Raw genomic sequence first — 25,020 nt, 5'->3', positions numbered from 1 at the left:
TTTTAGGGGGGTTTTCATGCTGTTTACTTAAGTAAAATTGATTCATTTCGCAGTGGTAACATAACTTCGCAGTACATGCATCCATCAGTATTTTTGTGAAAATTCGGTGCTAACGTGAACAAAACAGCGACTCCGTGGTTTAAGACGTGCAAGATCAGGAGACACTTTGTAGAAGAATCCAACCCTGAAAATGTCACTTTTTACTGTAAAAACCAGTAAAAATATTATGTCATTTCCATTTCATTCATATATGTACCATTCCCACCAACCACCTCCTCCTTGATGCTGCAGATGAAACGTGAACGTCTTCATGTTTAGAGCAAAATGTAACTGGAGTTGTAGTTAAATGTGAGTGGAATTACTGGGCGTCAAAGTCAAGTTCGCAACCGGATTTCAAATTGAACGAGGACGAAAGCTTTAGTAAAACAGAAGAAGATAATGTTTTAATTCGCATTTTTTACACATTTCCCCCAATTTTTTGTGTTTGTTTTCAGCTCTGTAATATAAGGAGTGGACCAGCTGAATCAGGTGTTATACCTGTTCGGGACCTGTCTAAATTCTGATTTATAACCCTCAAAGAGCCACGGATTAGCAAAAGCACCTACTAACAAGTGTTCAGGGAACACAAACCTCCGCCAAGCACCCGAACAGTGTGCATGTGGATCGACTATTTGTTTTTAAATTCAACAGTTTCCAGGTTGTTCCATACAGCAGAAAAAGTTGAAGCTTGGTACCAGTCATGTGTCTGTCCAATTAGATTCAATTCACATCAATATTGTTGAGTTCTAATTTTAAATGTGTCATAAATGGGATTTTCAATGTTACATGTAAATGTCCACAGAGTCCACATTCCACAGTGGATGTGGACAATTTTGTGCCAGATACAAGATATAGTTCTAAGCTACGGTTGGATCAAATTGGAGGCTAATCGGAGTCATTTTGAATTTTTTATGAATTTTCGAAAATTGTTCAATGATGACAGACAGGAAAATTGTAGATGTTGTGACCTTGCTGTGACCTTGAACTTTGGCCTACTGGGACCAAAATGGAATGGGTTGGTCCCAGGGCCTAGGCCTATCTGTGGGGAAGATTTGGGAAAGATGGGTGGAATAATTTTCCCGTAAAGTTGCTAACAAACAAACAAACAAACAAACAAACACACAAAGCAAAGTGATCACAATACCTCCTGGCGGAGGTAATAACTTCCACAACACTAATCCTATCAATCCATGTAAATAATCGGTGTAAAATGCAGTTTGTCATCTTTTCATGGTCATCACATTTGACCATTTGGACGTTCAGAGGCTCCGTAGTGACCCTTGAACACATATTGGACTGTCATGTATCTTGACACTGACTAATTCCTGGAAGTGTGTGAAACCTAAACCCCAGTTCCACCAGGTGATGGTCATCATCTGCAGGTGATTCCACTGCACCATCGTCCAGCACACAGAGGCTTCAAAGCACACTGCCTCCTTTTGCTTTGTCAGATGTTTGTGCAGACTTCAGCCTCTTCTTTGGGGGATATTCCAGTTCCTTTGTGCTGCGAAAGTTGCGTTCGACCACTGGCATCTGAGAAATGTGTCGGCACAGTTTAGTCAGATGAAAAAACTGGCTGCACACGGAGGCAGACCATGCACAACAGACACAAATATCGTCGTAAAAAGCACGTTTTATCAGCAGGGAAAGAATTTAACGGCCGGGAATAAAAACCTGCGATTTTTTTTTTTTTTTTTTCCACAATCGTCTGCAGCCGCCGCGCTCCGTGTCATGTGTCATGTGACCCGCCGAGGCCAGACGGATTAGGCTGCAGTTCCACTCACATGAAAAGCTGCACTTAATTCAAGTGCCCTCATGGCTGATTAATCACCCATTCTGATCAAACAGCTGACTTACAGGATAAACATGACTGGCGTGCATCTGTGCAAGCGTGCACGGCCGCACACGTGCACGTGTTTATGCGTCGCCGTCTCCCCAAAGTCTGCACAGTCATTTTCCACAGTACATGAAACGTACGCCTGCACCCACAGAGCAACCCGCCAAATTAAGAAGTCGCCAAAGCAGAGGCTTCACATTCATCTTTGGAAAAAAACAAAAAAAACTAAACCAGCAGCGAAATATGGCGGGCAGCAAATTAAACGACAAATTAAATTTAAAAAAGAAAGAGTCGCAAAACTTCAGAGGCTCAGAACGTTTGGAGGAATCTGTGAAAGAAAAGCACGTCTTCCACGACTAAAATCAACCCACAGTCGATGTCAACGCCGTCAAAACGCAGATTCAGACACATTTAACCCTTCGACGTCTGAGCGTCTGGACCCTCCACTCTTCAATAAAAAAAGGGTTTTATGACACTTTTGTCTTGTTAAAAATAAACATTTGTACAATATTTTGGTCCTTAAAAGAATTTCATCTTTGAAATATTTTATATTTTTCATAATTTTTTGGCACATTTATTGAAATTTATGAAACATTTAATATTATTGAAAAAATATATATATAGTTACAACAAATTTGTGCCCCCCTTAAAACCTTTTACCGTGACAAATGCTGTGTTTTGGAGGATTTGCATCGTCTTCACTTTAGTAAAACTGTAAAACTGATCATTGTGCAGCAGTAACACAACTGTCCACTTCATGCAAACACTTGAACATCAGTATTTTTGTTGAAATTTGGCGCCAACATGGGAATGGGCTTCGAGTTCAACCAAATACTTATTTTACACATAAATACAAGAAAACTTCCCTTACCTCGTACAACAAGTGCAAATATCTGGAATATTTTACATTTCTCATGTTAAAAATAATCATTTGTATCATTATTTGTCCACGAAAGAATGATTTCATGTTTAAACTATTTTTTATTTTAATTTTTAACAATTTTAAAATGTTTTTTTTTACAATACTTAAATTAAAAAAATTGAAAAGCCAAGTATATAGGGTATATAATATATACCAGTAATAGAACAACGTCAGCATCCTTTCAGTGAGTCCTTTTACTGTTGAATGAGTCAAAGGTTCAGATGTAATTCTGTTGTAAATGAATGTGGGTCGTTTTGACCCAAATACGGAAGGTTGGGGTAGTTAAAACAAAAACTACAATTATAAAATCTATTAAAGATGAGTTAAAATTTAAATGTGTGATGTCAGTAAAATGTTTTTGGAAGAATACCTGGAATATGAAATAATAATAACTTTTCATTACAAACATATTGATATAATAAAACAACCTCAGCGGGTCATTTTGACCCACTGATGCATCTAAGGGTTAAAGTTTATGAGGGTTTTTTGCTACTACAAACATTCAACCACTAAAACTGTGTCAGAATTTTACTGTTTTTAAACTTTCCTTACCTAGTGGAGCAAGCACACTTTACATTTCATGTTATAAAAGGTCAAATTATTTTTCGCAATTTGTATTGAGTCAGTATTCAAAGGTTAAGTGTCTTTGAGTGCCCGAAAAAGTGCTATATAAGTGTGATGTATTATTATTATTATTTATTTATTTATTTATTTTATTTTTTTTTATTATTACTTTTTCACAATCTGTAAAATTCTGACCCATCCACTAAAATCCGAACATTATAAACAGTGTGAAATTCCTACACTAACACCTTTTATGAAGTGAGTATAAAATGCACACTGACACATGTTAGCATTTAACATTTGACCTTGAACCAAAAATAATAATGTGTAAGAACCAATGTTACTGTTAATCACTGACATATGACAGGATGAAAAAATAAAAAAATAAGTAATCTAATTTTTATGTAGAATATTGATTTAAAAAAAAAAGTTTTTGTGTTTTTTGCATCAAAAATATGGTTTGTTTACAGTACAAACATGTCATTTAAAGGGTTAAAATTATGACAGTTATTGAGTATTTGGTGTTTTTGTTTACGGCTCAAGTTGATGAAAAACAAAAAAAGTTAAAAAAAAAAAAAAAACTGTATGAAAACGTTTTGACGTTACTACGGCGCCGTGCACATTATGAAGCACATCTGTGGAATAAACTGGGACAGTTTCATGTTTCATGTTTTGCAAAAGCTTCGTGAACCGTTAGAACACAGGTGTCGAACATGTGGCCCGGGGGCCAAATCCGGCCCGCCAAAGGGTCCAGTCCGGCCCTTTGGATGAATGTGTGAAATGCAAAAATTACACCGAAGACATTAACAATCATTTTAGTTCAGCTTCCACATTCAGACCAATATGATGTAAAGTGGGATGGATCTGTAAAATACTATTATAATAACCTATAAATACTCACAACTCCAACTTTTTTTTCTTTTTAAATGTAAATATTTTCATGTATTTACACTAAAACAAAGCATAATTTGCAAAAACTGTGAATAACCTGAAATGTCTTAAGAGAAGTATGTACAATTTTAACAAGATTATGTCTGTAAATAATAAACTGAACCATAATATTGTTAAAATCCCATATTTATTCAGTTTGTTCATGTTATTCACATTGTTTTAAAGGATAGTTTGTCGATGTAAACATGTTCATAATGTAATCTTACTTTTTTCACACTAACACATAGAGGAAAGTTTGGAGTTGACTTTATTTCTATATTATTATGTTATTATTTTACTGGTTCGACCGACTGCAGATCAAATTTAGCTGAATGTGGAACTGAACTAAAATGAGTTTGACAGCCCTGCGTTAGGAGATTTGAAGTGAAATAGCAGAGCCCTAAAAAATTATTTTAATATTCATCTACAATAAAAATATAATAAATCAGGACAATGAATGTTTTTTTCAACTTTTGCTCAAAGTTTAGACCCTAATGTTAATAAAAGTACATGAAAAGTGTATTTTAGTGCAAACTTTAATGTTCAAACATGATTTTTAATCTTTGTGGGGTGAAATTTACGCTATTAAAAATCTCCGACACGAACAATTAATTTATGCATATCATCGTCAATCCAGCCGAAAAAAAAACAGGCGAGGATAAAAAATTCTAATTTCTCTTTTAGTTTGTTCCAGTTTACTCAGGCAGAGTAATAGATACAATATTTTAGACATGGGAAGAGATTCTGTGAGGTCTGTAAATGTCCACAGACACCAAGAACATCCATATGAACCTTATTATTGTGGAGTAATTCTTCATTTACTTTGGGTATGTCTGTTATGTCTGTTTAGGCGTTTTTCCCCTGAAAATATGGTCAGAGTTAAACAGGTGAAATGTTCAGACGTGTGCAGTGAAAAGGCCTGGTCTGGGGTTGGAGCGTTTCAGCTACATGTTTGTGATTCTTTAACCCTCTCATGCACTAATTATGTGAAATTTAGTCAAGATATTTTTCTGCAGTGTTTTTATTCCTCTTTAGCCAAAAAAACAAAACAAAAAAACAATGTGATCGATTTAAAAAAAAAAAAAAAAAAGTTACAAAAATTTCCACTCAGCGACACCACATATTTAATTTTTGAAGCAAAGAAACACGTATTTAAATCTAATATCAGAAAATGATATGGAAAACTATGCAATAAAAACATTTTTAATTTCTCACATTTGAACATACTCTAATAGTAGTTATTATTCACTGCATGGAGATAATATGAAAAAAAAAAAAAAAAAAGTTTAAAAAATACCTGTCAATTACAGTCTAATAACAATTATCAGTTGATTTCCACTCAAACATGTTAGTGCAGATCAGGTTTATGAAGAGCAGCAAAGTTACAGTAATGGTCTGAATGTCAGTGTATTATGGGATGGTGCATAAGTGTCCACTGTGTTGGCTGATCTGGAACTAAAACAACCAAAACCCTGAATATACAAGAGAACAGCTGGAGAAGAACTGACCACTGGAGTGACCACTGGAGTGACCACTGTGCATGAAAGGGTTAAACATGTTTAGTGTGAGACTGAGCAGATGCAGCTTCAGCCTGAGTCATGTTCACGTAAAGGCTTCTTCTTCTTCTTCTTCTCCTTCTCCTTTCTTCTCCTCCTCTCCTTCCTCTCCTCCTCCTCCTCCTCCTCCTCCTCCTCCTCCTCCTCGTTGCATTAACAGCTTCAGTCCCTTCAGGCGACAGGAATTCTGGGTTATTTCTGCCCTGGTGTATCTGGCACAGTTTTGGTGATCTGTGCTCAACGGGCCAATGAGAGCGCAGCAGCTGCACGCCTCATTGGCTGCCGCAGGGGTTAGAGGTGAACCCTGATTGGTGGCTTTCAAACAGGACACACCCCTCTTTTTTTTTTTTCCTTTTTTTTTTTTTTTTCCCTTAACGTGCTGAGAACAAATTAGCATATTTTCACTGTAGTGTGGAGGATTTGTAACCTAATTTTGGGGGCATTTTTAGGCTCCAAAACCCGACCAGATTTGACATAAATATTCAAAGTGTGCGTGTGTTTCAGCTGCTTTGGCGACTTCAGCTTTGAAACTCTTCATGATGAGTCCAAGTGTGTTAACGAGGGAAACTGCTGAGTGGCGTGAATGTGATGTGGTTGGGGTTTTTTTTTGGGGGGGGGGGGGGGGGGGGGCCGGAACTGTGTCAAAGTCAGCCCCAGACCGCAGCTCCAGCTCCACCTCCCGTCGTCGTCGTCACTGCCGCCGCCGCTGCTCATGGGTTGCTGGGTAAAATCTGTGGATGCAGGCCTGGCCTCGTCCGGACGGTAACCGTGTGTGACGTCTGAACCCCCCTGTGCATCGCGTGTCTAGACCAGCACCGACACCGGACCACGTGACCCGGGAGCCGTCACACGACCTCAGTGTCCACACACGACACACCTCCATTTTCTTTTAACCCCCCCACCACCCCGTCCTACCCCTTCCCCTCCACTTTTCCCTCCCCCCGCTGCTTTTTCGATCAATTCCTTCCCTTTTATTTGGTTGAAAAGCTGAGGGGAGCTGTCACACAGCTCCATCAGAGCATCCAACCCTGAAAACACCAGTTTTACACACAAAAAACAGAAATAATATTCCCTTCCAGAACCGCAGCAGCAGCAAGTCGCATTAGAACACAGAACAGAACCAGATATATTTAATACAACAGGAAAAACAGTCCATTTCCTGCAACTTTTTAACTGTAATTAAACGTATTTGACAGTTTTACAGTTCGACTTGACCTTTTCTTTACGTCCGTGACATTTCATTACATCATTGACTGTGTTTTAACCTGTGAACGACAAAGAAACTGAGTCTGAAACCAGTGTAAATATTCTGTAGGATTCATTTCCAAAACCCCAGCGCCAAAAAAAAAAAAACATAAGAACACATAAAAGTATCAAATAAAATCACTACGGTGGTAAAAATTAATGATTTTCCTGCAACTTTTCAACGTCAGTTTAATGTGTTTAACAGTTTTTGGCTGAATGTGAAACACAATGAGTGTAAATCTGCACCATTAGAGTCAGAAATGAGAAACTATTAGGAAGTCTGTGCATCAAAAAGCTGTTTAATTCAACTCTAAACTCTGATTATTACGTTTATTTACTTAAAAAGTACAGAGTAGGGTCCAAATCTCAACTTTTCTGACAAAAAACATTTATTTTTGATATAAATATTGAGTATTTTTCATAAATTGTCTATAAACTACAGTTGGATTTTATTATATTTTTTTTTTGGGAGTTATTTTCCACGAAAAAAATTCCCAAACAAAATTCATCTTTTGCGAGGATTTTCAGGAGGATTTTCATACTTTAGTTTGACTTTAGTAAAATGGTTAAATTAATCATTTCAGGTGGTACAACAACTTCACAGTACATGCATCCACTCAAATATCAGGATTTTTGGTCAAAATCTCAACTTTTCTGCAAAAATTGACATTAATTTGATATTAATATTAGGTATTTTTCATAAACTGTCTATGAAATTATTTATTTTAGAGACGACTTGAGTAAAACAAAGTCAAACGATACTGTATTTATCTAAAAATAATAATATATACTTAGATTTAATCAGTGAATATTATAATATAGTAATAAATAAAAGGAAAATACCTATATTCATCATCACTGGTTGCTGTTTTTGATCATTTGCACTCAATTCTTCATACATTTTTACTGTTTCATGCACAAATTAAACAGTCTATATTTTAGAGTTTAAAAAAATCCTATAAAAAAGTTTAAAAATGGTATGTTTTTGGGAGGATTTTCATGCGGTTTATTGTAGTAAAATGGTCAAACTGATCATTTTCTGACGGTAGAACAACTTCACAGTACATGCATCCACTTGAACGTCAGTATTTTAGGTCAAAATTGCAACTTTTCTGCAAAAATTTGCAGATATATGACGATTCATGTAAAAATCAAACTATAAGAAATACAGTATTTATTTAAAAAAATGAATAATTTGACATCATCTGTGAAAAGTATGATATAAATAACACATAATAATAATGGGATATAAAATATAAATAAATAATAGGGTAATATCATCGCTGGTTGCTTATTTCTTCGTGCATTTTTACTTTTTCGATCCACAAATTAAACAAACCATTTTTATTTTAGAGTTCAGTGAACTTTTTGTGACCACACTTTTTTTTTTTTTTTTTACTACTTTAACTAAAACCTAATATTCACCTTCATGCACAGACTGAAATCTGAGCAACGAGCCATAAAAAAAAAAACCTGTGATGGAAACCTGGGCAGCCGACACGCTCAGGAAACAAATAAAGGCCGTTTACGAGGGGTGTGTGTGTGTGTGTGTGTGTTGGGGGGGGGGGGGGCTCTAAGTGCCCGTCTGGACAGATCCGGGTTTTTCTGCAGATTCAACCCCCGCTAATTAAAAAAAAAAACAAAACAGAACACACTCTGAGGCCGTGAAATCACAATACACCCATTAGCTGTGTCGAATGCACCATTTGCACAGGGGACATAGGATATGAATGAAACACCAACGCAGGGTGAAAAAAAAAAACAAAAAAAACACAAAAACAACCAGGAGACGGTTTTACATCCACAACAGCGGACACAACGCTGCAAAAAATACAACCTTCTCCATTTAAACTCCTGAAAACAACACAAACAGCCTGAAAGTAACATGAAAATATGTATTATTTTGCTCTAAATCAACTCATTTTAAGCTATTTTTTAAACGCTAATGTTATTTTCAGTGATTTCTTTTAAATATTAACCCTTTCATGCATACTGGTCACTCCAGTGGACAGCTATTCTCCAGCTGTTCTCTTGTATTTTCATGGGTTTTGTTGATTCCTGTGCATATCAGCCAACACAGTGGACACTTATGCACCATCTCATACACTGCAGTTCATACCATGACTGTAACTGTGCTGTTCTTAATAAACCTGATCTGCACTAACATGTTTGAGTGGAAATCAATAGCTGTAATTAACATTTTTCTTCATGAAAAATGTATTTTTTTCATATTATCTCCATGAAGTGAGTGATAACTAGTATTAGAGGATGGTAAAAACGTGAGAAAAACATTAGCTGAAAGATTAGCTGCTTGAAAAATGTTTTTATTTTATAGTTTTCACTCTCTGATGATGGGTTTTAATGTTTCTTTGCTTCAAAAATGAAACATATGTTGTCCAGCTGAAGGGACATTTTTGTAACTCCATGAAAATAGGTTCATAAAAAAATTTAAATCGCATTGGGTTTTTTTTATGCCTAAAGACGAATAAAAACATTCACATCTTGACTAAGGTTCTCATAATTCATGCATGAAAGGGTTAAAAATATTCTTATTTAACCCTTTCATACATACTGGTCACTCCAGTGGTCAGTTCTTCTCCAGCTGTTCTCTTGTATGTTCATGGTTTTTATTTGTTTTCGTTCCATATCAGCCAACACAGTGGACACTTATGCACCATCCTATACATTAACATTCATAGCATTACTGTAACTTTCCTGTTCTTAATAAACCTGATCTGCAATAACATGTTTAAGTGTAAATCAATTGCGAATTGTTATGACTGTAATTAACATTTTTTTTTAAAACAGTTTATTTTTTTCATATTATCTCCATGAAGTGAGTGATAACTAGTATTAGAGGATGGTAAAAACGTGAGAAAAACATTAGCTGAAAGATTAGCTGCTTGAAAAATGTTTTTATTTATAGTTTTCACTCTGATGATGGGTTTTAATGTTTCTTTGCTTCAAAAATAAACGTATGTTGTCCAGCTGAAGGGACATTTTTGTAACTCCATGAAAAATAGGTTCATAAAAAAAAAAAAGCCAATCACATTGTTTTGTTTTTATGCCTAAAGAGGAATAAAAACACTCACATCTGACTAAGGTTCTAATTCATGCATGAAAGGGTTAAAAATATTCTTATTTAACCCTTTCATACATACTGGTCACTCCAGTGGTCAGTTCTTCTCCAGCTGTTCTCTTGTATGTTCATGGTTTTTATTTGTTTCGTTCCATATCAGCCAATACAGTGGACACTTATGCCCATCCTATACATTAACATTCATAGCATTACTGTAACTTTCCTGTTCTTAATAAACCTGATCTGCATAACATGTTTAAGTGTAAATCAACTGTGAATTGTTATGACTGTAATTAACATTTTTTTTTAAAACAGTTTATTTTTTTTCATATTATCTCTCCATAGTGAGTGATAACTAGTATTAGAGGATGGTAAAAACGTGAGAAAAACATTAGCTGAAAGATTAGCTGCTTGAAAAATGTTTTTATTTTATAGTTTTCACTTTCTGATGATGGGTTTTAATGTTTCTTTGCTTCAAAAATGAAACATTGTCCAGCTGAAGGGACATTTTTGTAACTCCATGAAAAATAGGTTCATAAAAAAATGTCAATCGCATTGTTGTTGTTTTTTATGCCTAAAGAGAAATAAAAACACTCACATCTCGACTAAGGTTCTTAATTCATGCATGAAAGGGTTAAAAATATTCTTACTTAACAGGATGATTTTAATATCATAAGATTAAAGTGACTTGTTTTAATGTCTTTTTTGATAATTTTCGTATCAAAAGTGCAAATAAAACTTACAAAAAGGTATTTAATTGGAAGCAAATAGGAAATGTAGGGAAATCCGGTGCATTTAAGTCAAAAATATTTACAAAATTATTTAAAAATGAGTATTTTTAGGTCCTACAGTGTAATATTGAATTAGGTGAAGCTGATATTTCCCAGTATTTTGAACGTCATTAAATCGGACTGAAGGTGCCTTCGCCTCCTGCTTCGTCTTTTCTCTTCTGTCGTCGCGGACAGGTTTCCTCTGACCTCGTCTCTTTTGTTCGTCAGATAAAACCTCCTTCTTTGTGGAGGTTCGTTCAGGTGCGACGCTTCGACCCCGTCGCCGTCGGACACGACCTCCGGATCGGCGGCAGATTTAGAGGCTGACCCGGGATCAGCTTTCATCACAACTGCACTAATTAAATTCTACTTATGTGGACAATTTTAATAAATATCTTTGAAACATTTTTGGATTGATTTTCAGATTAAAGACGGAATTTTTCATTTTTACCTAAAAACAACTTTGCATTTTTACACATCATGAAATTTCAAATAAAAGTATGTCGGTGCTTTTAGTTTTAAGTGCATTTCTGTATTAATAGTTTTAAATACTAGAAGGAATATGCCTTTAACTGTATTTTTATAGTGAAAAAACGTAATTTTAATGATGTTTTGATGCTTTTAAGCATATTTTGACTCAGGTAATATATCATAATTAGTTTGTTTTTTTTAATCTATGCATTAAATACTCATATTTGTGCTTTTTAATGACTAATTGTTGTTCGCAGCCTCATTTTACACAGAAAACTTAAAAAGGAAATTTAGAATGAAATGCATCCAAAGGAGACAGTTTTTGTTGCTAATCTTGTAATTAAAGAGAGGACTAATGTTTTGTTTATTCTTGTTTACTTGTATTTTTGCAGTTAAAAACATTTTCTCTATGTTATGATGCTTCAAGTACCTTTTCACATTAACACTTTAAAATAATGGAAAAACTATTCCTTTAACTATATTTTTTACAGTGAAAAAACAGGATCCTCTTACTATTTTTCTGATAATACTGTTAATTAAATGCAGAAATATTCCTGTAACAGCATGTGTTCAAATGATAAGACAGACGTTTTTCATACTTTTGTACTTTAACTTCAGTAAAATTACTGAATTTTTACACATAAAAAGTTTTCTGCAAGACATTTTTAAAAAATCATGAATTATAGAATAAAAAAACATCCAAAGGAGTCAGTTACAACTTGAACTTTTGTTGCTGTAAATACAAATTTGCTGCAAATGCTTGTCATTAAAGGCACAACCAGTCTTGTAACTATACTTCTAAAGTACTTTACTTTGATTTGCTAGTAAATAGTTCATATAATCAGTGCTTTTCTCTGATTTTGCTTCTTTAAGTTTGAAGAAACAGTATTTTTGATACTTTCAGTACAGTTTTGGAGTAATACTTTAAATTAGAGGTTGTGTTTTCCTTTAACTGTATTTTAAAGTAAAGTATCAGATACTTTTATTGAAGTTTTGCTAATTCATGCTAATTTAAGTCTATTTTTCTGGTAAAACTTTTAATTAAAGACAGAACTATTGCAATAAACCTTTATATTTATTGAATTTTGATGCTTTCAGTCCAGTTTTGTGGAAATACTTTTAGTTACAGGTTGTATTATTCATTTAAATGTGTTTTTAAAGGAGAGTATCAGGTACTTTTATTGAAGTTTTCCTAATCCATGTCTATTTTTCTGGTAAAACTTTCAATTAAAGACAGAACTGAAGCAGTAAACCAGTAGATTTACTGAATTTTGGTACTTTCATTACAGTTTTGGAGTAATACTTTTAGTTACAGGTTGTATTATTCATTTAACTGTATTTTTTAAAAGAAAGAATTAGGCACTTTATCGAAGTTTTGCTAAGTTATGTCTATTTTCCTGGTAAAACTTGTAATAAAAGGCAGAACTATTGCAATAAACCTTTATATTTTTTAAATTTTGATGCTTTCAGTACAGTTTTGTAGTAATACTTTTAGTTACAGGTTGTATTATTCCTTTAAGTGTATTTTTAAAGGAAAGTATCAGGTACTTTTTTTGAACTTCTGCTAATTTATGTCTATTTTCCTGGTAAAACTGGAAGATCTGTTGCAGTAACTCAGTAGATTCACTGAATTTTGATGCTTTGAGTCCAGTTTTCTGCTGATTCTTTGACTCAAACTCGTCTTAATGTGAATAATCTGGACTTTTTCGCCGTCGTCCTGTTCGCTGAAGGACGAAGACGCTGATTTTTCGTGCTGATGCTGGAGGTTTTTTCCGCTGAGGAGTCTCGTCCGACCCGTGTGGACGTAGTACTCCGCTGTGATTGGCGGGGGGGCGGCGGCGCGCTCTGATTGGCTGCCGGGGCCTGTGTCGCCGCGGCGCTGGGACCTGTTACGCCAGATGCCCTCCTCTCGTCCCCTGCAATGTTTGCAGCCCGACGCACGCGATCCCTCGCTCCGCTTGGCTGCACCTCTCATCGCATTACTTCTGCTATTCTAACTCCTCCATCAATTATGCACTAGAATAACTTCAGGGCCTGATGGAGCCGAGACATAAAAGAGGATCATCGGCGTGAGCGTGAGCAGCGTCTGCCTGCGTGTTCCCACCGTGATGCCGCCGCCGCCACCGACATGAGGCCAAAACCCAACAGAGTCCAACACAAACACCTCACAACCCAAACAGCCCATGTGTTGGCAGGTCAACGCAACTACAGGACGATTTTAGAGGCAGATGATTTCGACTTTTAACGATTCTGAAGAGTTAAAGTGTCTACCATATGTTTGTTCCACCTGTATATGGACGTATTTCAGAAAAGCAGTGACTGGTTTTACCTTTAAAGGCTTAAACTCACTTAAGACCATAATCTGCAGAGAAAACCCACGGGAAAATGCAAAAAAGTGAGGAAAAAACACTAGAAAACACAAGAAAGGTGACAACATAAAGGTCACAATAATCCAGAAATGCAGGAAAAATAGACTTTTTAGAATTCAATAATGTTTGTTCCACTTGTATATGGAATATTTCAGAAAACAGCGACTGGTTTTACTTTTTAAAAGCGTAAAACGTCAACTTAAGAACATGATCTGCAGAGAAAACCAATGGGAACATGCACCAAAGTGAGAAAAAACACTAGAAAACGCAAGAAATGCGACGATGTAAAGGTCCAATAACTAGAAAGCAGGAAAAAATATACTTTTCGGATTCAATAATGTTTGTCACTTGTATATGGATGTATTTCAGAAAAGCAGTGACTGGTTTTACTTTTATAAGCTTAAACTCAACTTAAGATTATGCTGAAGAACATGAACTGCAGAGAAAAAACAACGGGAAAACTGCACCAAAGTGAGGGAAAAACCACTAGAAAGTGAGAAATTTGACGATTGTAAAGGTCACAATAAACTAGGAAAGCAGAAAAATAGACTTTAAGGATCAATAATACAGCAAAAGTAACTTTACTAGTTCTAAGAACTTAAAATATCAATCAGCATGTTTTGATCCATTTGTATATAAAAGTATTTTAGAAAAAACAGCGGACTGGTTTTACTTTCATTAGGCTTAAAACTCAACTTAAAACTCAATTTAAAACTCAACTTAAGAACATGATCTGCAGAGAAAACCCACGGGAAAATGCACCAAAGTGAGAAAAAAACACTAAGAAAAGACAAGAAATGTGAGTCACAATGAACTAGAAAAACAGAAAAATAGACTCTCAGGATTCAATAATGCAGCAAAAGTAACTTTTAATAGTTCTGAGGAGTTAAACTATCAACCACATGTTTGTTCCACTTGTATATGGAAGCATTTCAGAAAAACAGAGACTGGTTTTACTTTTATTAGGTCTTAAAACTCAATTTAAAAACATGATCTGCAGAGAAAACCCACCAGAGAATGCACCAAAGTGAGAAAAAACACTAAGAAAAGTGAGAAATTGACGATGTAAAGGTCACAATAAACTAGAAAAGCAGAAAAATAGACTTTAAGGATTCATAATGCAGCAAAAGTAACTTTGAATAGTTCTGAGGAGTTAAACTATCAACCACCTGTTTGTTCCACTTGTGTATTCACTATTTCAGAAAAAACAGTGACAGTTTTACTTTTTTAAATGCTTAAAACTCAACTTAAGGAATATGATCTGCAGACAAAACAATGGGAAAATGCACCAAAGTGAGGAAAAACACTAAGAAAAGTGAGAATGTCTTCATCCAAGTCAAAAATCCACCTGCATCCTCATAAAACTTCAGCTTTTCTTCAAATAAGTAAAAAAAGCCTTTTAAATAAACGGTAAAACAACAGTTTCATGTCATCACTTGTCTTTTTGATCATCATTAAAATACCTTAAAGTTAAGGGGACTTCATTGCAAAAAGGCTTAATTCATCATAAACTTCATCTTTCTTCAAAAGGAATAACAGCCTTTTAAATAAACGATAAAACAACAGTTAGTTTCCTGTCGTCACATGTTTTTCTGATCATTATTAAATCTCATTAAAGTTAAGGGACTTCATGCAAAAAGGTTTAATTCATCCTAAAAATTTAACTTTTCTTCAAATAAGTAGTAACAGCCTTTTAATAAATGTAAAACAGTAGTTCATGTTGTGCACTTGTTTTCCTGAGCACTCGTTAAAATGCCCTAAAGTTTAAGGGACTTCATGCTTCTCCAAAGCAAAAATCCACCCTGAATCATCATAAAACTTCATCTTTCCTTCAAATAAGTAGTAATAACCTTTGAATAAATGTAAAAAACAACAGTTAATTTGATGTCATCTTGTGTTTTTCTGATCGTCATTGAAAATTCCCTTAAAATTAAGGGACTTCAGCTTCATCCAAGTCAAAAATCCACCTGCATCATCATAAAACTTCATCTTTTCTTCAAATAAAGCGTATAATAGTGAATACAGGCCCAGGTTGGAATATGTGCACTGACTGACGTTTGAGGAAGTCCGATTTAAAGGCGTGAATCCCGACGTCAATGAGATTAGAAGGCGACGCTTCACAGGAGACGAGGAAACAATCACAAACACGTCCCAGGAATCGAACCTACTTTACTTTCCTGAGACAAAATGTGTCGATTTTTGGAAAATGGCTGCCTGTTCTCCTCGCTGGGATGAGCGACGGAGGAGAATCCAATCAGCCACGTCTTTAAGGGAAAACTCGAGGTTTGACTGAACGGGCCTGGACTGGTGGACCATAAAAGCCCAAAAACCCCATCCTTCAGTGCCTAAAACAGGAGAGGAAGGCGGCACAAGTCGACCCTCGGTTCAAGTCCTGACCTGGATTTCTCCTGGTTGCGTGTGAAGGTTCGTCCGAGCTGTAACGTCAGATCACAAACAGCTTTTTTAATATTGATGCGTCCCAAAGCAGCGAGCAGCAGGAAACACTCTGCGCGAAAAAAGGTCTCGCCAAAGTCAGGGCCCGGTTCAGCCGACGACACGTAAATAACGTTTGAACCGTAACGTTCCTGGTGAAAACACACATTTGGACTCCACAACAGCATCAAACAGCAGCCACGGCCACACAAAGACAACATTTTTCCACTTCATGTGAGATGTTTCGCTTCCATTTTGAGGCTCAATTAACCCTTAAAGACCCAAATATCCAAAGCATCTACTGATCTAAACTGTTTCAGACCTGTGGATCCACGAATTCTATCAATACCATGGAAATAATGGGTGTAAAATACAGTTATTCGTCTTTTCATGGTCATCGATATGACCCATTTGGACGTTCAGAGGCTCCGGTAGTTACCGTGGAAACACAGTCATCTTCTAACAACATTGATCCACTAGTAAAACCCATGGAGTTGGATCAATGACAGGTGGATGGACACACTGGGTTTTTATGTATTAAATAATACATAAATGAACAAAAAAGAATAAAAGATTTACAAACTAATATAATGTGATGAGAATGAGAAAAATTTACTAAAATTAAAATAGGAGAATAAAATAAGCAACGAAATGAACAAGAACAGCCCATGGATCAGTAAACATATACAAACAATGAATAATAAATCAACAAAGTCACAAGTAACTTGAATAAATAGGTCACAAACTGAGCAAAACTGAAGAAAAGTTATGAAATGGGCAACAAAATGAATTAGAAAATAAAAAAACAAGTAAAATGAATAAAATGAACAAAAAAAGAAACTAAGGTTGTAAAACTGGAGTTGATAAATGACAGTGGATGGAAACACTTGTTTATTTTATAGATAGATAGATAGATAGATATAGATAGATAGATAGATAGATAGATAGATAGATAGATAGATAGGATGATAGATAGATAGATATATAGATAGATAGATAGATAGATAGATAGATAGATAGATAGATAGATAGAAGAGACAGACAGACAGACAGACAGACAGACAGACAGACAGACAGACAGACAGACAGACAAATGAAAAAACTTACAAAATAATAAATAATATGGAAAAATTACGCAGAAAATGTACATAAAACGATCAAGTAAACAACAAATGAACAAAAACAGCCAAGTAATGAATAAAATGAACAAAAATGCATATTAAATCAACAAAATAATTAGGAAAATGAAAAAAATAAACCACAAGCCGAACAAAATCAGTTAAGAAATAGAACTTGTTGTATTTTCATTGCAAAATGAAAAATATTTAATAAAATAAAGAACTAAATGAAGGAATGAAAAAATGCAAAAAATGAATACAATAAGGAACTAAATGAACAGTAATTAACATGATCAATAAGTTAACATATAAGAAAATGTCAGATTTTCACTAAAAAAATACAAAAACCCAAAGATAATGTTATAATAATGAAGATAAAGCACTTTCAAAAGGTTCAATTTGCTGAGAAATTCATTTTTCATGTGGTTTGACGAATGACTGGTTGTAGACACTTGTTTTTATGTTCAGCTTATGACGTATTTGATGAAAAAACTGACTTTTTCCTCATTTTGATCTGATAACCTGTGATTTACAGCTACACATCTACATGATCAGTGAGTTAAATATTGGAAAAGCATAGATTTACACTGAAAAAAATGCAAAATGCAGAGGATAATATGAAAATTAAATGGTGATAATCCCTTAGAAAGGTTAAATAGTGTGAAAAATTCACAGTATTACTGGGTCTTTATGGGTTAAACCAGTCGCTTTCTGGGAAGAAAAAGTGCCAGTGACTCAGAGTGTCTCCTTCCAAAACACACAAAAATGTAAAAGTCAGCAGACATTTAGAATCAGGAAATGTCACCATGATGATGATGATGAGAAGAAGGAGGAGGAGGAGCAGCTTTAGTTTCAGAGCCGTACTGACCCACATCTGCCCCGCTGTCAAACTCATCACATTGTCTTTTTATCAAATCTGTACTTTAAACCCATTTCCATGTGAGCGGTCTTCAGGTATGATTCCACTCCACTGTTCTCCTCTAAACTCTGACCAGACCAGACACAAAAGCAGGAGTCGGGTTCCAAAACCGACAGCGTTTAGTCCAACGTTAGCATTTCGACATCAACCGAACAGACTCAGAGGAAACACCATAGGAACGTCAAATCGATCACGGAGCCGTCGAGTGTCGAGCCAAAACAACCCAGGGTCCCACTCAGACCTGCTTCCAATACAATCACTTCTCATTTTCTACATGATCTGCACAGAAACCGACAAGAATGCAGTAAGAAACAGTAGGATAAGGTTGAAATGAGATGATGGAGGCGTTCAGGACTCAGTATTTGCACAGGAGTCGTTGAAAAACACCAGAAAAAACAAGAAATGTGACGATGTGGAAGTCGCAATAATCCAGAAAAGCAGGAAAAACAGACTTTTAGGATTCAATAATGTGCAAAAAGTAGTAAAACCGCATAAATGAGAACCTTAATAAGCCAGCTGATCTACAGATGAGAAAAAAAACACTAGAAAAAGCAAAAAATGTGAAGAACTCATGAAAAAAAATACAGAATTTCTACACATAAAAACACTTTCTAAAGGAAATTTATAGGTCCCACTCTCCAAAACAAAATCACCTCGTATTTTCTACATGATCTGCACAGAAAACCAACAAAAGAAACAGAAGGAAAAGGTTGAAATGAGATGATGAGGATCAATATTTACACAGGAGTCGGTGAAAAACACTACAATTAAACAAGAAATGCGACGATGTGAAAGTCACAATAATCCAGAAAACAGAAAAAAACAGACTTTTAGGATTCAATAATGCAGCAGAAGTAGAAAAACCTGCATAAATGTAAGCCTTAATAAGCCAGCTGATCTACAGATGAGACAAAAACACTAGAAAAAAGCAAAAAATGTGAAGATTTCATTTAAAAAACAATGAATTTCTACACATAAAACACTTTAAAATATAAAAGAGCACATGAAGTTTTCTAAAGGAAACTTATAGGTCCCACTCTCCAAAACAAAATCACCTCGTATTTTCTACATGATCTGCACAGAAAACCAACAAAAGAAAACAGAAGGAAAAGGTTGAAATGAGATGATGAGGATTCAATATTTACACAGGAGTCGGTGAAAAACACTACAATTAAACAAGAAATGCGACGATGTGAAAGTCCCAATAATCCACAAAAGCAGAAAAAACAGACTTTTACGATTCAATAATGCAGCAGAAGTAGAAAAACCTGCATAAATGTAAGCCTTAATAAGTCAGTTTGCTCAACAGATGAAAAAAAAAAAAACACTAGAAAAAGAAAAAAATGGGACGATTTCATGAAAAAACAAACAAAACAGAATTTCTACACATAAAACACTTTAAATACAAAAGAGCACATAAAATTTTTCTAAAGGAAACTTACAGGTCCCACTCAGACCTGCCTCCAAAACAAAATCACCTCACATTTTCTACATGATCTGCACAGAAAACCGACAAGAATGCACCAAAGTGAGGAAAAAACAGTTAGAAAAGGTTGAAATGAGATGATGGAGGCATTCAGGATTCAATATTTACACAGAAGTCGGTGAAAAACACTAGAAAAAACAAGAAATGTGAAGATGTGAAAGTCGCAATAATCCAGAAAAGCAGGAAAAACAGACTTTTAGGATTCAATAATGTAGAAAAAGTAGTAAAACTGGCATAAAACTGCAAAATATGAAGATTTGATGCAAAAAAAACAGGATTTCTACACTGTAATCTTACAAAAAAAACCATTAAGAGCACATGAAGTTTTTAATAGTTGTTAGTTTAAGACAATTTAATAATCCAAAAAACTGGATTATTAATAAAATATAATAATAAAATATAAACTGGAGATGAGACATTAAAGGCTCAATAATACAGATAAAATAGTCCGGTTAGGAGGGTGATGAGAGAAAATGGGTATAAAACGTCTTTTAAGTCAGAAAGTGTCAAAAATAAATGCATTCCTTCAGTGTCGAAGAGAAAAACCTACTTTTAATTGAACAAAAAATGATCAGAATGAAGTCAAACGAGCTGGAAAAACAGAAAAAATAACTTTTAGGATTCAACAATACAGAAAAAATAGTAAACCTGCATAAAAGTGCTTCTGAAAATGGAAAAAACAAACCAATATGTCATTAAAGAGAACCTTAATAATCCAAATGTTCTACAGATGAGAAAAAAAACACTACAATAAACTCAAAACTGTGAAGATTTGATGCAAAAAAACTGTAATCTTACATAAAACACCAGTTTAAGACACAAAAGAGCACATGAAGTTTTCTTAAAGAATATAACTGCATTTTTATAGTGAAAAAACTTAATTTTAATGTTTTGATGCTTTTCAAACACATTTTGCTTCAATATGTCATAATTTGTTATAAAATTAAATAAATGAATTAAAAAAAACATTAATGCTTTTAGTACTTAATTTAAAAAGTACACATTAATTGTCTATACTTTACATAAAAACTTGGTTAAGACAGAGCTGCACTGCAGATGAAGTCCAAATAATGCAGAAAAACTGGAAATGAGACGTTTAAGGCTCAGGAATACAGATAAAACAGTACGATTATGAAGGTGTCGAGACAAAACGGGTGTAAAACGGCTTTTAAAGTCAGAAAAGTGTCAAAAACTAAGAAAAGAAACACATTCCTTCAGCACTGAAGACAACAGATCTACTTCTAATTGAACAAAAAGCTTAAAACGTGAGCAGAATTAAGTCAAACACCCCAGAAAAACTGAAAAAAATAGACTTCTATGATTCAATAATGTAACAAAAGTAGGAAAACCTACATAAAAGTGCGTCTGAAAATGGAAAAAGAACAGAAGAAGAAAAAGCTGGAACAGATTTACCATCAAAGAGAAAAACACTAGAAAAAACTACAAATGTGAATATTTGATGCAAAAAATAGGATTTCTACACTGTGATCTTACATAAAAGATACATAATTAAGTTGGAATGTGAATATAATTTAAATTTAAATGTAAAACAACTGAATTTTGATGATGTTTTGATGCTTTTAAACACTTTTTGATGCAGAAAAGTGTCAAAAATAAGACATGAAATGCAAATTTTCAGCCTCGAAAGAAAAATCTACTTGTAATTGAACAAAAAGCTTAGTCAACCCAGAAAAGCAGAAAAAAATAGACTTCTATGATTCAATAATGTAACAAAAGTAGGAAAACCTGCATAAAACTGTGTCTGAAAATGGAAAAAGAACAGAAGAAGAAAAAGCAGGAACAGATTTGTCATTAAATAGAAAAACACTAGAAAAAACTACAAATGTGAATAGTTGATGCAAAAAAAAGGATTTCTAAACTGTGATCTTACATAAAAGATACATAATTAAGTTTGGAATGTGAATATTACTCTAATGTATAGAGTAAAATAACTGAATTTTAATGATGTTTTGATGCTTTTAAACACTTTTTGATGTAGATAAGTGTCAAAAATAAGACACGAAATGCATTTTTCAGCCTCGAAGAGAAAAATCTACTTCTAATTGAACAAAAAGCTTAAAATGTGAGCAGAATAAAGTCAAACAACCCAAAAAAGCAGAAAAAAATAGACTTCTATGATTCAATAATGTAACAAAAGTAGGAAAACCTGCATAAAAGTGTGTCTGAAAATGGAAAGAGAACAGAAGAAAAAGCAGGAACAGATTTGTCATCAAAGAGAAAAACACTAGAAAAAGCTACAAATGTGAATATTTGATGCCAAAAATAGGATTTCTAAACTGTGATCTTACATAAAACACCAAAACTCTAAAGTATATAGTAAAACAACTTAATTTTAAGGATGTTTTGATGCTTTTAAACACATTTTAATGCAGAAAAGTGTCAAAAATAAGACACAAAATGTATTTTTTCAGCCTCAAAGAGCATAAATCTACTTCTAATTGAACAAAAAGCTTAAAATACGATTAGAATAAAGTTGAACAACCCAGAAAAACAGAAAAAAAGAGACTTCTATGATTCAATAATGTAACAAAAGCAGTAAAATCTGCATAAAAGTGTCTGAAAATGGAAAGAGAACAGAAGAAGAAAAAGCAGGAACAGATTTGTCATCACAGAGAAAAACACTAGAAAAAGCTACAAATGTGAATATTTGATGCCAAAAATAGGATTTCTAAACTGTGATCTTACATAAAAGATACATAATTAAGTTTGGAATGTGAATATATAGAAAAACAGCTTCATTTTAATGATGTTTGGATGCTTTTAAACACTTTTTGATGCAGAAAAGTGTCAAAAATAAGACACGAAATGCATTTTTTCAGCCTCGAAGAGAAAAATCTACTTCAAATTGAACAAAAAGCTTAAAATGTGATTAGAATAAAGTTAACAACCCAGAAAAACAGACAAAAACGACACATTTAGATGAGTTCAGGTGTAAAATCTGCAGGTTTTAGTTCATGAAAGTAGATGAAAGTGAATGTGTTTTTCTGGGTTGTTTAACTTTATTCTAATCACATCTGAAGCTTTTTGTTCAATTAGAAGTAGATTTTTCTCTTTGAGGCTGAAGGAATGCATTTCGTGTCTTATTTTTGACATTTTTCTGCATCAGAATGTTTAATAGCATCAAAATATCACCAAAATTAAGTTGTTTACTAATAAATTTGAGTAATATTCACATTCAAACTTAATTATGTATCTTTGGGTGTTTTTAAACACATTCTGATGCAGAAAAGTGTCAAAAATAAGACACAAAATGCATTCCTTCAGCCTCTAAGAGCATAAATCTACTTCTAATTGAACAAAAAGCTTCAAATAAGATTAGAATAAAGTCAAAGAACCCAGAAAAACAGGACCAATGGCCCTGTAGTTTTTATCGGCCAGATTAAAAGCTTTGGGAAATGTATCCAGATCCATTTATTCTCACCCAGTTCTGTGTATTTATTCTATTACAGAAATAGTCCATGTTTTGGTCATATTCCAATCAGATCTGTAAAAATTCAAATTCACACTTGATATCATTGATACTGATTTATTGGATCAATCCACTTCCTATCTGTTATAATGGGGAACATTTTTCAAAGTGGCACCAAATCCAGAATCAGATCCGGATCCAAATAATTTCAATCCCTTGTGTTGACATCATCATACAGAAGTCTGAAGCCAGTCTGTATACCAAGTCTGAAGTCAATCAGAACTGGAGTTCAGAGAAAAAGACGATTGAAATGTTTTCCCCATAAGAGCCCATGTGAAGAAGATCCTGATCAGGATGTGGACATTATGTTTGGGTCATCTCCCCATCAGGGCTGGACTGGAGAAATTTACACTGGATATCATTTATATTACTGAGTTACTGCATCCATCCACTTCCTATCTCTGATAATGGGGACATTTTTTAAAGTCGCACCAAATCCAGAATCAGATCCACATAATTTCACTAACTTTTGTTGACATCATCATAAAGAAGCTGTATACCAAGTTTGAAGTCAATCGGAATTGTAGTTTCAGAGAAGAAGACGATTGAAATTTTTGTAACAGACAACAGACGATGCAAAACATAAACATACAAAATATATTTTTTGAGGCAAAAAACACAAAACTTTTTTTTTCCCCCAAAATGCTACATAACATTTGGATTAGACATTTTATTTTCCTGTTTAGATATATTTATTAAATTTCAAATACAGAATACACACAGGTATTCAAACACACAAAAAAAGAGAAAAAAAAAAAATCGGACCAATGGCCCTGGAGCTTACCAGCACTTCCTATCTCTTATAATGGGGACATTTTTCAAAGTGGCACCAAATCTAGAATCAGATCCAAATAATTTCACTAACTTCTGTTGACATCATCATACAGAAGCTGTATACCAGGTTTGAAGTCAATCGGAATTTTAGTTTCGGAGAAGACGATTGAAATTTTTGTAACAGACGACAGACAACGATGACGGACACCGCATGACGACACTAGCTTAGGTCTGTCGGCCGGTACGCGAAAAACAGACAAAAACTACAGATTTCGATGAGTTCAGGTGTAAGATCTGCAGGTTTTTAGTTCATGAAAGTAGAGAAAGTAGATGAAAGTGGATCTGTTTGAGTTTTTCTGGTGGTGAATGGGCTCAGGGGGTCTACAGGGGGTCTTCAGGGCGTCTACAGGGCGTCTACAGGGGGGTCTACAGGGGGTCTTCAGGAGGTCTTCAGCAGGTCTTGGGGTCCTTTTCAGAGCCAGTTTCAGGCTTCTGCTTCAGTCATTAGAGGCTCAGGCTGATTAATGTGAATGGTCAGGCAGGCCTTGGCTTCGGAGCGCTGGAGGGTCCCACAGGAAGTGTTTTGTGTCTGCACACAAAGGGAGGGCTGACCTCTTAAGCCCCTTAGAGGCTCTGCGCTAATACCCTCACCGGCGTCTACAAAGACACGGGGGACGCCGTTTCGCCGCTCACATCCACTTCTACGGGACCACAAAGGAAGCCCCGCCCACATTCAAACGCCAGGAAAGTGAACCTCTGCTCAGCCGAGTGGGACCGACATGAAGGACTGAGATTCCACACTAATCCGCCCACTGTCCCACACATCTGGACCCATCTGGACTCATCTGGACAGCAGGTCCAACCAGGACCGCTGGGACCAACTGAGTCCACCAGGATAAAACAAGTCCCTGAGGATCCAACCAAGTCCATCAGGACCATGAGGGACCACCTGAGTCCACCAGGACCAACCAAGTCCACCAGGTCCAACCGAGCACACTGGGACCACCTGAGTCCACCA

The 25,020-nt window shown here is 35.0% G+C and overlaps 1 protein-coding gene across 2 annotated transcripts in view; it reads right to left on the bottom strand.

The window, feature by feature from the left end:
- LOC115430329 (ephrin-A5b-like) overlaps positions 1 to 25,020 on the bottom strand; it is a 320,517-nt gene that overhangs the window by 280,111 nt on the left and 15,386 nt on the right. The window contains exons 1-2 of one of the 2 annotated variants that reach the window (XM_030150280.1): positions 5,024 to 5,027; positions 1,886 to 1,887 (exon numbers count right to left, since the gene is read on the bottom strand). The exons of the other annotated variant lie outside the window; for it this stretch is intronic. The gene's annotated coding sequence lies outside the window, so the exon portion shown is untranslated. Of the gene's footprint in view, positions 1 to 1,885; positions 1,888 to 5,023; positions 5,028 to 25,020 lie in introns of those variants that run through there. 2 annotated transcript variants of the gene reach the window in all.

This window comes from Sphaeramia orbicularis, chromosome 12 (assembly GCF_902148855.1).
Source record: "Sphaeramia orbicularis chromosome 12, fSphaOr1.1, whole genome shotgun sequence".
In the NCBI taxonomy this organism is placed as follows: Eukaryota; Metazoa; Chordata; class Actinopteri; order Kurtiformes; family Apogonidae; genus Sphaeramia; species Sphaeramia orbicularis.
Note: the sequence above shows the minus strand (reverse complement) of the source record. Positions and strands in the feature narration are given on the sequence as shown.